We start from the raw sequence: 14,018 nt of genomic DNA on the forward strand, positions 1-14,018 counted from the left end.
GTACCATTTTACCAACCTCTCCTTATTCTGCTCACACTCCAGCCCATGGCAACGATTTCTCTACTCTCTGTTTCTATGACTTTGTCCTTTTTTTAAAAAATTCCACATATAAGTGATAACATGCAGTATTTGTCTTTCTGTGTCTTGTTTATTTCATATAACATCCTCCAGGTTCATACATGTCACAAATGACAGGAATTCCTTCTGTATTAAGGCTGAATAATATACGTATACACACACATATATATCTGTTTATAAATTTATTTATTTTTGGCTGCCTTGGGTCTTTGTTGCTGTGTGTGGGTTTTCTCTAGTTGCAGAGACCAGGGGCTACTCTTTGCTGCGGTGTGGGAGCTTCTCACCGCAGTGGCTTCTCCTGTTGCAGAGCTCAGGCTTTAAGCACATGGGCTCAGTAGTTGTGGCTCACAGGCTCTAGAGCACAGGCTCGGTTGTTGCGGTGCATGGGCTAGTTGCCCCATAGCATGTGGGAACTTCCTGGACCAGGGCTTGAACCCATGTCCCCTGCATTGGCAGGTGGATTCTTAACCACTGTGCCACCAGGGAAGTCCTATTTTTTTTTTCTTTGTTGATTCATCCCTTGACAGACACTTAAGTTGTGTCCATATCTTGGCTATTGTGACTAATGCTTCAGTGAACTTGGGAGTACACATATCTCTTTGAGATATGATTTTGTTTACTTTGGATGTATAACCAGAAGTTCAATTTTCGTATCATATGGTAGTTCTATTTTTAATTTTTTGAGGAAACTTCATAGTGTTTTCCATAGTAGTTTGTATTCCCACCACAGTGTAAAAGTGTTCTCTTTTCTTTGTGTCCTTGACAACATTTGTGATTTCTTTTCTTTTTAATAAAAGCCATCCTAACATATTTAAGGTGATAGATCACTGTGATCTTCATTTGCATTTCCCTGATGACTAGGGATGTTGAGCATCTATTCATGTACCCTGTTGGCCATTTGTGTGTCTTCTTTGGAAAACTGTCTGTCCAGGTCTATTGCCCTTTTTTAAATTGGGTTATTTGATTTGTTGCTATTAAGTTGTATGTGTTCCAATATATTTTGGATATTAACCTCTTATTGGATATATAATTTTAAAATATTTTTATTTTGCTGATGGTTCCCCTTGCTGAGCAGAAGCTTTTAAGTTTGATGTAGCTCCACTTGTTTATTTTGGCTTTTAGTGTCAAACCCCCAAAATCATGGTCAAGAGCAATGTCAAGAAGCTTACCATCTATATTTTTTTCCAAGTGTTTTACTGTTTCAGGTCTTACATTGAAGTCTTCAATCTATTTTGAGTTGATTTTTTTGTATGGTGCAAGACAGGGGTCCAGTTTCACTCTTTTGCATGTGACAATGCAGTTTCTTCAACACCATTTATTGCAGAGACTGCTCTTTCTCCATTGTATGTATTTGGTTCCTTTGTCAAAAATTAATTGACCATATATGCATGGGTTTATTTCTGGGCTCTCTAGTCTGTTCCATTGATCTATGTGTCTGTTTTCATGCCAGTACCATACTGTTTTGATTACTATAGCTTTGTAATATAGTTTAAAATCAGGTCGTGTGATGCCTCCAGTTTTATTCCTCTTTCTCAAGATTGCATTAACTATTTGAGGTCTTTTGTAGCTCCAAACAAATTTCAGGATTGCTTTTTCTATTTCTGTGAAAAATGCTATTGTCATTTTTATAGGGATTGCATTGCATCTGTAGATCACTTTGAGAAGCATAGAAATTTTAACAGTATTAATTCTTCTAATCTATGAACACAGAATATCTTTCAGTTTATCTGTGTTTTCTTCAATTTCTTTCATCAATAACTTAAAGTTTCAGTGCATAGATCTTTAACCTCATTTGTTAAATTTATTCTTAAGTATTTTATTCTTTTTCATGCTACAGTAAATGGGATTGTTTCCTTAATTCCTTTTTCTATGACTTGTTGTTAGTGTATAGAAATGCAACTGATTTTGTATATTTATTTTCATATACTGCAATTTTACTAAATTTGTTTATTAGTTCTAAGAGTTTTTTGTTTGAGTCTTTAGGATTTTCTATATATAATATTATGTCTTCTGCAAATAGAGACAATTTTACTTCTTTCTTTCCAATTTGAATGATTTTTATTTCTTTTTCTTGCATAATTGCTCTGACTAGGACTTCCAATATGATGTTGAATAAAAGTAGTGAGAGTGTGCATCCTCCAGGGATGATCACAAACATTTCCTAGATGTATATTAAATTAGAAGGCTGACCCTCAGGCAGCTGCTTTCAAAATCTGCAGGTGGAGCCCTTTTACAGAAAGACTTGGAAATGGGCATTTTCCCTTGCTCCCTCTGTGCTGAGCCCTGGGGAGATAGCTGCAGTGAGTGCTTGCCTGTCCCTTAAGAACTGTTTCTTTGTTTGCTGTAGTCTTGAGGTTCTCAAGGATGCAAGCCTCATTGGCTTTCAGAGCTAGGTGTTTGGGGACCCATCTCTTGGTGGGAGTCTTAAAAACTGGAGCACTAGATGTGGGGTCTAAATCATTCACTCCTTAGGGAGAAGCTGGGAGTTGGGAGTGCCCTCAGGATTGTATACACTGTACCAGGGGTGAGGTTTATGGCGAGAGTGTGCCTCAGCCTTTCCTACCCAATTCAATGTTGGTACATGTCATTCACTTGATGTGTAGGGTTTCAGGAGTTCTTTCAGAGGTAATTTCTCTGCGTGTAGCTATACTTTCTGCATGTCCATGGGAGGAGGGCAGTTCAGGAGCCTCCTATGTCATCATCTTGGTCGACCTCTTCCTTATTCTTTTATTTTAAATGAATTAAAATAAATATGTAGAAATTTCTGTTTTAATTTTGAATATGTTGAATATTAATAGATATAACCTAAATAAACAAAATCTCTTTGGCATAGTCAATCATTTTTAAAAGAGTAAAGGGGCCTTGACACCGGAAAGTTCGAGACTCACTAATTTTTAACACTTACTAGAAGATGAAGACCTGCTCTCAGGGAAAGGTTGAAAGGTTGGACCTGTGCAAAAGAAGTCAAGGTGGAGAAGCTTTCTGGAGACTGTGACCTACAACTTGAGACAATGTCTCCACAGGAATAGCAGGGAACATATGGAGAAAAAGTATCACAAAGTAACTTTTTGAGCTATAGGAGGCTTCTTTGAATACTGCAAGAATATTTCTATGAAAAATTGGTTAATAAATAAATCTGTATGTATAGATATAAAGAAAATGATATATCTTTGCAATCTCCATGAAATCTATTTGTTTTAAAGATTTAGAAGGTTTTTTTTCTGATTATGAAAGCAATACACTTTCACTGTAGAAAATACAGAAAATTCTGAAAAGTGTTAATAAAATATGAATTAGTTGCAATTCTACCTCTTAGAATGAGTTAACATATATTCTATTTACTTCTGTCTCTATTTTTAAATTGTTATATGTATAATTTCATATCTACTATATTTACTTAACCTTCTATTATGAGCATTTTCTCACTTGACAATCATTTGAAATCACTATATGTAGTGGAGCAAAATATTCCATTGAGATAATACAATAATTTATTTAGCCCATCTGCTACAGTTGTACACAGGGAGTTATTTTTCTCCTTTTATAAAGAATATTTGAATGTGTCCCTCTCTATGTAATCATTTATTCTGTACACACACACACACACACACACACACACACACTTGCATAGGCCAAGAACTCTGCATATGTTCTTATCTACATCACTGGTTCAAAAACATTCGTTATACTTAATGGAATAAATATTGCAAAGATGTAACCTCCTCCAAAATTAACTTCTAAATTTACTGTCAAAATTATTGTTAATTCCAATAAAAGTGCCAGTAATTTTTTAAAGAAAATGAGATGATTCCAAATTTCATGTGGATAAATTAATGGATTAAAAAGATTTTGAGGGCTTCTCTGGTGGCGCAGTGGTTGAGAGTCCACCTGCCGATGCAGGAGACATGGGTTTGTGCCCTGGTCTGGGAGGATCCCACATGCCGTGGAGTGGCTGGGCCCGTGAGCCATGGCTGCTGAGCCTGTGCGTCTGGAGCCTGTGCTCCGCAACGGGAGAAGACACAACAGTGAGAGGCCTGCGTACCGCAAAAAAAAAAAAAAAAAAAAAAAAAAAAAAGATTTTGAAATTGAAGACATAGTTGAGGAGTAATGGTGGCGATAAAAGATATTCAAATGTATTGTAAAACTAAAGTAGTTAAAACAGCATGGTGTTGTAATAAGAATTGACAGGTAAAATAATAAAATTGCCTGGAAACATGTGTAGCACATATAGAAATTTAGTATATGATTAAAAATAGTATTACAAATAAGTAATGACACAATGAACATTCAATAAATGGTACCAAAAAACTATTAACTCTTTGAAAAACAATAGACAAAAACAAAAAGCAAATCCCATTTCTAAAAAGCTACTTTGAGATCAAATTAGAAGGAAAGATGTAGAATGCCATCTAGTGGTGAAATAGGTAACTGCATACATATTGCTTAGCATAGCATCTATTGGCAGAAATTTAAAACAAACGCAGACTTGAGGGAGGTAAATTATTCATTAATAAAAAGGCTCATACCTCATACTTCACAAATTTAAAGAAAGTTTTCTCAAAACATAAGATGATTTTACTGTTTCGGAGAATATTATAAATGATAACCTATATAGTGATCCTAAGTTAACATGTAAGAAATTACAGTGGCAGACATTCACATAAACAAGCATGCCAACCTGTCATACTTTTCTTTAGTAACACGATGAAACAAAAGAACAATTTGAGTAAAAGTGTGCTGTTTGGAAATTCACATATGAGAGTTGAACCTGCCAGTAATTATAGTTTTGAATAAGAACACATTCCCAGAACCTGTTCTCTGGATTGTGGTGCTTGATGGAGGTCCAGAGCTTGCTCTGAGCTTGTGCCTCATGTGGCTGCATAGTTCCTGGAATTAACAGAGGCTTCATTTCCTCTCATTGACCCCAGATACAAGCTCCACATATGCAACAATGTCCATACTGGCTCTGCCTCCAGGTTTGCAATCAATCCATCTAAATTGTAGTAAGGAAACTTGGGGAAAATCTGCAAAGCAGCCCTTGGGGTTCTGGGAACAAGCCCTCCTTCCCCATCCAAGTGGCTGCAGCACAGCTGCCCTGTTGTCATGTACCTCTGCTCCCTGGCACGGCTCTTTGGTCAAGAGATGAGCTCCTAGATTAAAGATGAGCCTGGAAGTCCCCTCCATTGGCATTTAGGATTTAGACATGGAAGCATTGGACCAGTCTGAAAGTTTAAAATTCAGGAGCTTTTGGAGACCATTAATGAAACTGGAGGAACAGAAAAAGCAAGTGGAAGGGATGAAGCTCAAAGAAGCAACAATAGGAGATAAATGAAGCGCCACTTTGCTCCCACTCCTGGCTCCATAGCTCCCAACAAACATCTCTGCCCTTCGCTCAGCTTGGACGTTCAGTTCCGGCTTGGATTCCTTATATTCCTAATATCCTTCAGAGAAACACTTCCTTTTGCTAAAACAAATGTCAGTATGTTTTTCTGTCCCTTGGATTTAAAACTGTACCATATGGGACATCCCTGGTGGTTCCTGTGGGTAAGACCCCGTGCTCCCTATGCAGGGGGCCCGGGTTCGCTCCCTGCTCGGGGAACTAGATCCCACAGGTGTGCCGCAACTAAGACCCAGCACAACCAAAACAAGAAACAAAAAAACACAGCAACAACAAAAACTGTACCATAATAATGCTTTCGAAAGGACACACCTGATCTATATCTTTCAAGGGTGGCTCATTACCATTGCGTAAAAGTCCAAATTCTTTAGCATGGCTATGAGGCCTCTCATGATCCCTCAAGCCTCATCACTGACTTTCTCTTGTTCTCTCCTTGTTCCCATCCACCTTTCACCCTCCTCTGCTGCCCTCCAAGCTCCAGCCATACACTAAGACTCTCGTTTCCCATACCATGGCATTCTATCCGCCTCTTGGCCAGGCTCTTCCCTCTCCATGAAATACTCTCCACCACGCTCTCCCCCAGCAGCTCCCATTTATCCTTCATATCCCAGCTTAGGCATCATTCCCTCCTAAAACCCTCATAGGTCCCCTCGGACTGGGTTGGTTACTCCTCCTAGGTTTGCATCATGTCCCTAACCCCATTATAGCTTTTATCCCTTTACAGCAATATGGCCTATTTATTTGTCTCCCCCAGGTGACTCTAAGTTCCATGAGGGAAGGACAGAGTCTGCCTCACCGTTGCATCCTAATGCCTTGTACATAACCTGGAATACAGTCAGCACTCAAATATTTGTTCGATGAACAAATGAACATACATAGAGAACTGTATCTGTTACTTAAGTGCGAAACACTGAGGCCCAAGTGAGCCATGAATCTTTTCAGAGCACAGTGTCCAATTGGTCTAATTTCTGCTCTGATGAGGTTCTGTACATTTTTCATAACATTTTAAAGAGCTACCACTTCAGATTTCAAAACCAGACAAATACTTCTAACATATGCAACTTTCTCTTATGTTAAATGAAAGCTGAATGCACGTGAATCAATGGAAGGATTATCTGTAATTTTGTGGACATGGGTGGTCCAGACACCCACGAGGAGATAAATAAATGTTTGAGGTGGGTCCTTCAATGATTTTTACACACAATGCCAATTTGGCAAGCTTGACCGGGCCCTACCAGTATGAGGAACCATGATTTTGGTATGATGTTGGGGAATTTGTGGCTTCCATCTGCTGGTTATCTCACAAAATGTGGAGCTGAGAAAAATCACATACTGATTAAATCATAGAATCCCACACTTGGAAGGGACTTCATGAGATGATCTGGGCCCGCCTCCTGAAGGTCAATGCATAAATCATCTTGTGCAGATGGCTGTTTATACTATTTTTAAAGCTCTTTAAGGATGGAGATTACACAGCTTCCCTTGGTAGTCTGATCTTCATGGTCAAGAACTTCCTTTTTTAAAAGCCCAGCTTCTCACTGCGGTTTGGCCCATTTCCTCTTTTTCTCAGCTCTCTGTGAATATGGAGAGTACAAGATCAACCTTTCCTGCTAAGTATCTTGGGCTCACACTCCATACACCCACAATTAATTATTAAGATTTATGCTACCCCCCCCAAGCTACACAGTTGTAATTCGTTTAGTTTTCAGAAGACTTACTTTTTTCCCTCTACAATGATTTTTGTAATTAAGATTTTTCTCCTTAGAGTCTATTCTATACCTCACTATATAAAACTGGTAATGGCATTTCTTCTCAAATCCAAATCAGCTGTAGATAAACAGCAAAGTTTTCTTCTTATCTTACCCCAGCATCGTATTTGCTGTTTAAATTACAGCATTTCCTTTTTGTTTCTGGCATAGATTATGGTCCACAATAAATCTCAAGCCTTTTACTGTCAAACTGCTGTTTTTTATATGTCATACCTGTATAATTTGTCTTGGGTATTGTGGTAGGCTAACGAATGTCCCCGCAAAGATGTCCGAATACTGATCCCCAGAACCTGTGATTATGTTACCTTACATGGAAAAGGGGACTTTGCAGATGCTATTAAATTAAAGATCTTGAAAGGCAGAGGTTATCCTGGATTATCCAGGTGGACCCAATGTAATCACAAGCGTGCTTATAAAAGGGAGATAGGAGGATAAGGCGACTAAAAAGATATGACGGGAGCACAGATTGGAGAGAGACACTTTGAAGACAGAGGAAGAGTCAGGAATGCAGAGGAATTGCAGGCAGCCTTTAAGAAGTTGGAAGAAGCGAGGGAACAGAGTTTTCCCTAGAGCCCCTGGAAGGAGTGTGGCCCTGCCAATACCTTGATTTCAGCCTATTGAAAACCATTTTGGGCTTCTGAACTGCAGAAGTGTAAGATAATAAATTCATGTTGCAATGAGCAACTAAGCTTGAGGTAGTTTGTTACAGCAGCAATAAGAAACTAATACAGCTTTATTCATGAAAATATCTGTGCTTGTCTTGAACTTCATGGTTTTACTTAACAGACCACTTTTGGATTCATAATGGTTATTTAGTATTATGTTCCCATCACCCAAAGCCACAACAAAACTAGTGGGTATTTACTAGACTATTGATAACCTTAACTTCTTATCAACTGTTTTAAAATAATTTATGTAATAGAAGATTCCATTTATTGAAAGGGTTCTATTTGCCAGGGACTACAGCGCGAGCTTGGAATGTGCTGTCTCACTTAATGAGGTAGGGATTATTATCCTCATTTCATTCACCGATAGAACTGACATTCAAGCCTCAGTATGCCTCATTTTAAAGCCCATCTTCTCTCAACTTCACCAAGTTGACCTGCCACTGCCTTCTGCTTCATTTCTCTAGCTGGGGTATAAAATTGTTAAGAATGTGAAGCACCATGAAGTTTCAAGGAAGATGTGTTACTCTAAATGTAACTTTCTTGAAAAAAAAAAAAAGAGAAAGCTAGTTCCCTAGAAATGCCATGCGTTTGTTCCAGACGTCAGATAGAAATGATTTCAAACGTCAAATGAAATGATAATTATTGGAAAAGTGGGAGGGATCCCTCAAAAACATTAGGGGGGAAGGCAAGAACTCTCTCTGTCTTGGCAGGGACATGTGATTTCCCTGGGGAAATAGCATTTGTAAAGAGAAAAACTTCAGAACTAGTTTCAAGCAAAGTTATTGTTTAAACTCATATTCTGCCCTATGAAAGTCTCTGAACTCGTGTTGTCCTTCAGTCGTTGTTTTTGGTTACCTACATAATTTGACATGTTAGGCTATGAAGGGTGGTATTTTATCTCTGTGCCCTGTTCCTTCTCTTACTTCTCTCTGTTTGAAAGAGAAGAGAGTGCAATTTCATTTGAATAGCAACCTTCCCCAGTTCTGCTTTCCATGTGGTCTGCGCAGGCTGGGAGGGAGGAGATACAAATTTCTTCTCAAGTCATCTCATCTTAACAAACCAACCAACAAATATTCAATCAACCAACAACCACTCCTTAGTCCTACTAACCAGCCCTCTCTCTCCTCCTTTTTCCATCTGAACAACTGGTAAGTTTTTTGCATTCTATATAAAACATTATGCAAAGATAGCATCAAATCCCACCCGTCTTCCAACCATACTGTTCCTATGTCCTTCTTATGTATAAACATTACAGCTGTTCTTACCCTTTTCCTTTCAGGCAAAACTTGAAAGACCACAGTGGTTTATACTTGGCTGCACCCCTCATTTTCTTGTCTCTTCTTAATCCACTATAATTCTGTTGCTCCATTACTCTTTGGTGGGACAAGTTTCAGTGGGTTCTCATGGGGTAGGAGTGGGTGTAGAATTCAGCTGGATATCTTTTATATGTTCCAACTAAACCCACTGTTTTCTCTCCAGTTTCTAAAACCTGCTCCTCAGCCAGTATGCACTCTTTAGTGAAGGACACTACCTAGATGCCAAACCAGAAATCTAGAATGTGACTCTAGTCTGTCTTCTTATATTCATGCCACCTCCTTAAGATTTTGCCTACATCTTCCTTTCTATTCACTATCAGTTCTTCAATTCAAGTCTTCATCATTTTTCAACTGAATTACTGAAATTCTCTTCAACCTACTGCTTCCCTCTAATCTTTAAAGTTGTTTTATGAGATTCCAGTTCATTCCTGATAAAAGAAGAAAACAGAGGGCATTGCTAATGTGTAGGAAACATAGATATCTGTGTCAGAAGCCAAAGACATCCAGAGCAATAAGATGGCCAAAGGAAGAAAATAAGGAAAGAAATTGAAATTAGACAGAAGATGTGGGCTAAAATGTGAGGGTCACAGTGACTGCTCTAAAATACATGTGAGCTAGTGTGCTCTTAAACACGCCTGTGTCCTGGAATATTATGTCTAATTGGGCATGAGTAGATGAAATAGTCTATGTATGCATATATTATGCAGTGAGAGTTGTTAAGGTGATGAGAGGAGCTCAGTTTATAGAAGTCTAATCAGAATCACCAGCCATGGCTACAAAATAATAGATTATTGTTATTATTATTTATTTTTATCATTAGTTTGTCTTTATGGGTATTTTATTGAGAAGTTGGAACACAATAGCCTTTCCTTCTCATTCTCTTTCCTTATCATCATTTCCTCTATAATTTACTGTGACACTTTTAAGACATTTAAGAAAATAGGAAGGCTAATGAACACCAATATACCCACCACCAACCCTAAAATATAAACTTCCAAATTCCATAACAATTGAAGTACTATGCTCAATCTCTGCTTCTTTCCCTTGACTCTTAACCAGAGGTAACCCACTCTTCTAAAATTAGTATTCTTGCATTCCCACATGTATTCACTTTTAATGTCCAAATTACAATGGCTTTCACTCACCTGATGTAGCATCTCAGCCACACCACCCAATCGCTGAAGATAAAAACTGAGGAGTAATCCTTAATTCATCACTTTTTCTCATCTTGTGGAATGATGCTGTGGGCTCGTACACTGGGGAGTAACAATAGTGCACATTTCTTCCCAAATCCATGTTCCGTGTGAGATTGGCCGTAGTGGGGATACTCACAACATGAACACTGGCAATAACTACAAATCAAGTGTTTCCTCCTCATTCCCCTCCCACCCTCTAAGAGTGGGCCATTAAACATTTACCAACATGTTACTATTCATCTCAGAGGTGGCAATTTTGGGTGTGAAGGAGATGCCAGTGAGGGTGGAAGGAATAACAGGGGAACAGGGTCTCTCATGGATGCATCAGGAGGGAAGAAAGGCTGTAATCTAGGACACTGAGCAGGGAACACAGCAGCCAGAAGTCCCTGACCTTGGGATCTAAGCAGGTCAAGCTAGGGGTGTTTTGAGGAAGCAACTTATTATGGCTAGTATGGTTTCGAATACACTGTTTGGCTTGACATTGGGGTGAATGATGTTTAGTGCTGCCAGGCAGTTGGCAGGAGACTTACGGTTTTGCAAGTGTTTTGATAGACGCACGGTTCTCAGGGCAAGCAGTTAGTTATTTCAGAAAAATAGTATTCTACAGGGTCCTCTAAGCTGACCAACTGGAATCCTAATGTCTAGTGAGGTTGAGGTGTGTTGACTGAGGTGCTGTCATCTCCAATGGTGACCTCTTGGGCTGGGGTGACATCCTCTGAAGTGCTGGTATCTTGGGGGTGGTGAAGGCCAACTTGGGGGAAGGTGACTTTTCTGGGTGGGACACATGAAGGAGTGGCTGGCTGCTGTCAAGTTCTAAGTATATATGCTAGAGGCCTATCTCAGGATGAAATTACAAGTACAGGATCGACTGCTAGTTGAGCAGATCTCAGTGAGCTCTGTAGGATCCTCAGGGGCTCCTTGCAAAGGAGCGTGTGATGTCTATGACAGAGCTTTGTGCGGACTCCATCTCTGATGCACGTAGCTTCTGGGCATATTGATGGGCTAATTGTAGGAACGTTTTGTGGACGGCAGCTTTAAAATCCAGAGATCGCCCTGTTAAGACTATATAGTAGAACCATTAGGGCACAAACCTGCCAGCCAGATGGGTCTGATTTGATTACACTGGGAGGCCATTCTGCCTGGGATATAATTTGAAGCATGGTATAAGGTGGGAGCAGCTCATTTAAGTATGGCTTCCATTGGAGACATTTAATATAGAAGGAAGTGAGCTCTGAGTCAGAATCCACTCCTGGTGGCACGCTGGCCGAAGCCCTTCCAACAGGCCCTGTCACTCAGCCATCCTCTTGTGCAGTTGTTCACCTGGCTGGTATTTCCACACATCTCCTGGGACAGGAGTAGGCCTGGGGTCCACTAGCAACTCTATCATCCAGGCTGTACACAATTAAGAGCAATAACCATAATAAAGGAGAGTATTTGCATTGGACTAGCTTGCTGGGGCCTCCTTCAGAGCAAGTAATCTGGATTCTGATCAAAGGTAGAGTTGCTTTGGATCAGTAAGTTGTTTCCTCCTCCCCCAAGGTGCTGTAGTGACCTGGATTCCAGGGTTCCTTTATGGATTTCACTTCCTAATGTGACTGGCATCCATTAGGCAGAAGGCCTGCGTTCTTCTCTCTGAGACCCACACAGTTATTCACTAGTGGCTTCTGGAGCTATAATTTCCATCTCTTGTAAACTTTTTGATGAATTTGGTTTAATTAACCAACTTTTATTACCTGAATAGTGAGGCAGAGCCAGTGGCCTGAACTTCATGTCTGGTCCTGGGTCATCATCTGGGCCAATGATATCTGTATAATCATGATTTCTAAACAATTTTGTTCCCTTGGTTTCTCTGTTATAAGAGGGTCATATTGCACAATCCACGCTCAGTTGGGTTGCCAGTATGTGAAAGATGGTGAGATTATTGAAAAGTCAAAATGACAAGGGAAGCATTTATCTGTAAGCAGACTTGAATGACCTCCTCTCTGCTATGGAGAGAGTGAGAGTTCCCTGTAAGTACCAGTAGGGAAGTCTTTGGAGAAGACTGTCGGTGATGTGAGGGGTTTGGAGACTTGGAGTCCAGGAGTTAAGGAGTATGAGAGCTTGGGGTAAAAATTTTGTCTATTTGGGTGGTCATTTATTGTTTAAAAGCTTGAGGAACATGTCTTTGAGTAGGCCATTGTCCTTCTCTATAAGTCTGGTCACTTGGGGTCAGTAAGCTAGGTGGAAATTCCATAAGATTCCATGTTCTGGATGGATCTTAGCTAGATGTAGGGCATGACTGAACAGCTTGGGAAAGTGAAATGGTACCTTGATCTGAGTCGACAATGTCTGGTGGGCCAAAGTGAATGAGTACCTGCTTAAGAAGGAGATTACACAATGGGAAGCAGCATTTCAGGAGGAAACAGCCATTAGGAGTCTGTTCCCTAATAGTGTCCCCTAATACTATGTTGCTTGTCCAACATATGGACCAGGGAGTTACAGCGATTTTCGAGAAATAGTATTTATGTCACACTTTCCTCAGGCAGTAAAGGTGAGTGATGAATCAGGAACAACCTTGTGACAATTTTGGAAGGACTATAACATCTACAAGGCCGTAAAAAACCTTGACTTTGCTTGGAGTGAGGTTATGGCCGTCACCATGAATGGGGTTTGCAAGAACCTTTTCCCGCAGCTTGTTCATGATTTTCATGGATATAGGAAGGTGGATGACGAGTCCAAAGCGGTCTTCAGCAACTTAGTGACCCTCAGCAAGAAGCTGGAGCTAGATCTGCAAGAGGACGACTTCACTGAAATCCTTGCTGTGCAAGACGAGGAGCTTACTAATGAACACCTGATGGAACTGGAGGCCCAGAGAAAGGATGAATAGAGACAAGAGGAAGAAGAAGTAATTGAAGAACTGAAGAGATTCACAATGCAGGAAATGGCGAGGGGATTTTGTTTATTTGATGAGGCACTGTTAGTTCTTGAGGCACAGGACCCAAATGTAGAACAGTACATGAAGGTTGCAGTAGCCGTTCAGAATGCAATCCAGTACTACCGTGTCATCTATGATGAGAAAAAAAGAGCTACAACCCAGACATCACTGGATCATTTTTTCAGGAGGGCAGATAGGATTGAATCCAGCAAGGAACCAGAACCTGTGCCGTCAACGTTCAGACCTGAGTGAAATTGCAGCTTGCCCTCCGTCTCCTATTGCTGACGATCCTTCAGCTCTACCATCTCCCACCTCCTCTCCCTCCTGCAGTCAGTAACTCTTCTTGCCTGTTCACTCGATGCCAGCCCCTGTATGCCAGCTGTTGTACTGTACTGTAAGATTTAATATGTTTTCTTTATTTTTTGTTTGTTTATTTTTTATGTATTATTTGGGTGAAAAGTATTATAAACCTATTACAGTACAGTACTATATAGCCGATTGTGTTAGTTGGGTACCTAGGCTAGCTTTGTTGGACTACGAACAAATTGGAGTTACGAACACACTCTCGGAACAGAACTCATTCGTGTGTAAGGGACTTACTGTATCCACAATGGTGGTTTCATACCTACTAGCTCCAGGAGAGGGCGGTGGCCGTCAAATAAAAATCATTTGCCGGGCT

This window comes from Phocoena phocoena, chromosome 7, assembly GCF_963924675.1.
Source record: "Phocoena phocoena chromosome 7, mPhoPho1.1, whole genome shotgun sequence".
Classification (NCBI taxonomy): domain Eukaryota; kingdom Metazoa; phylum Chordata; class Mammalia; order Artiodactyla; family Phocoenidae; genus Phocoena; species Phocoena phocoena.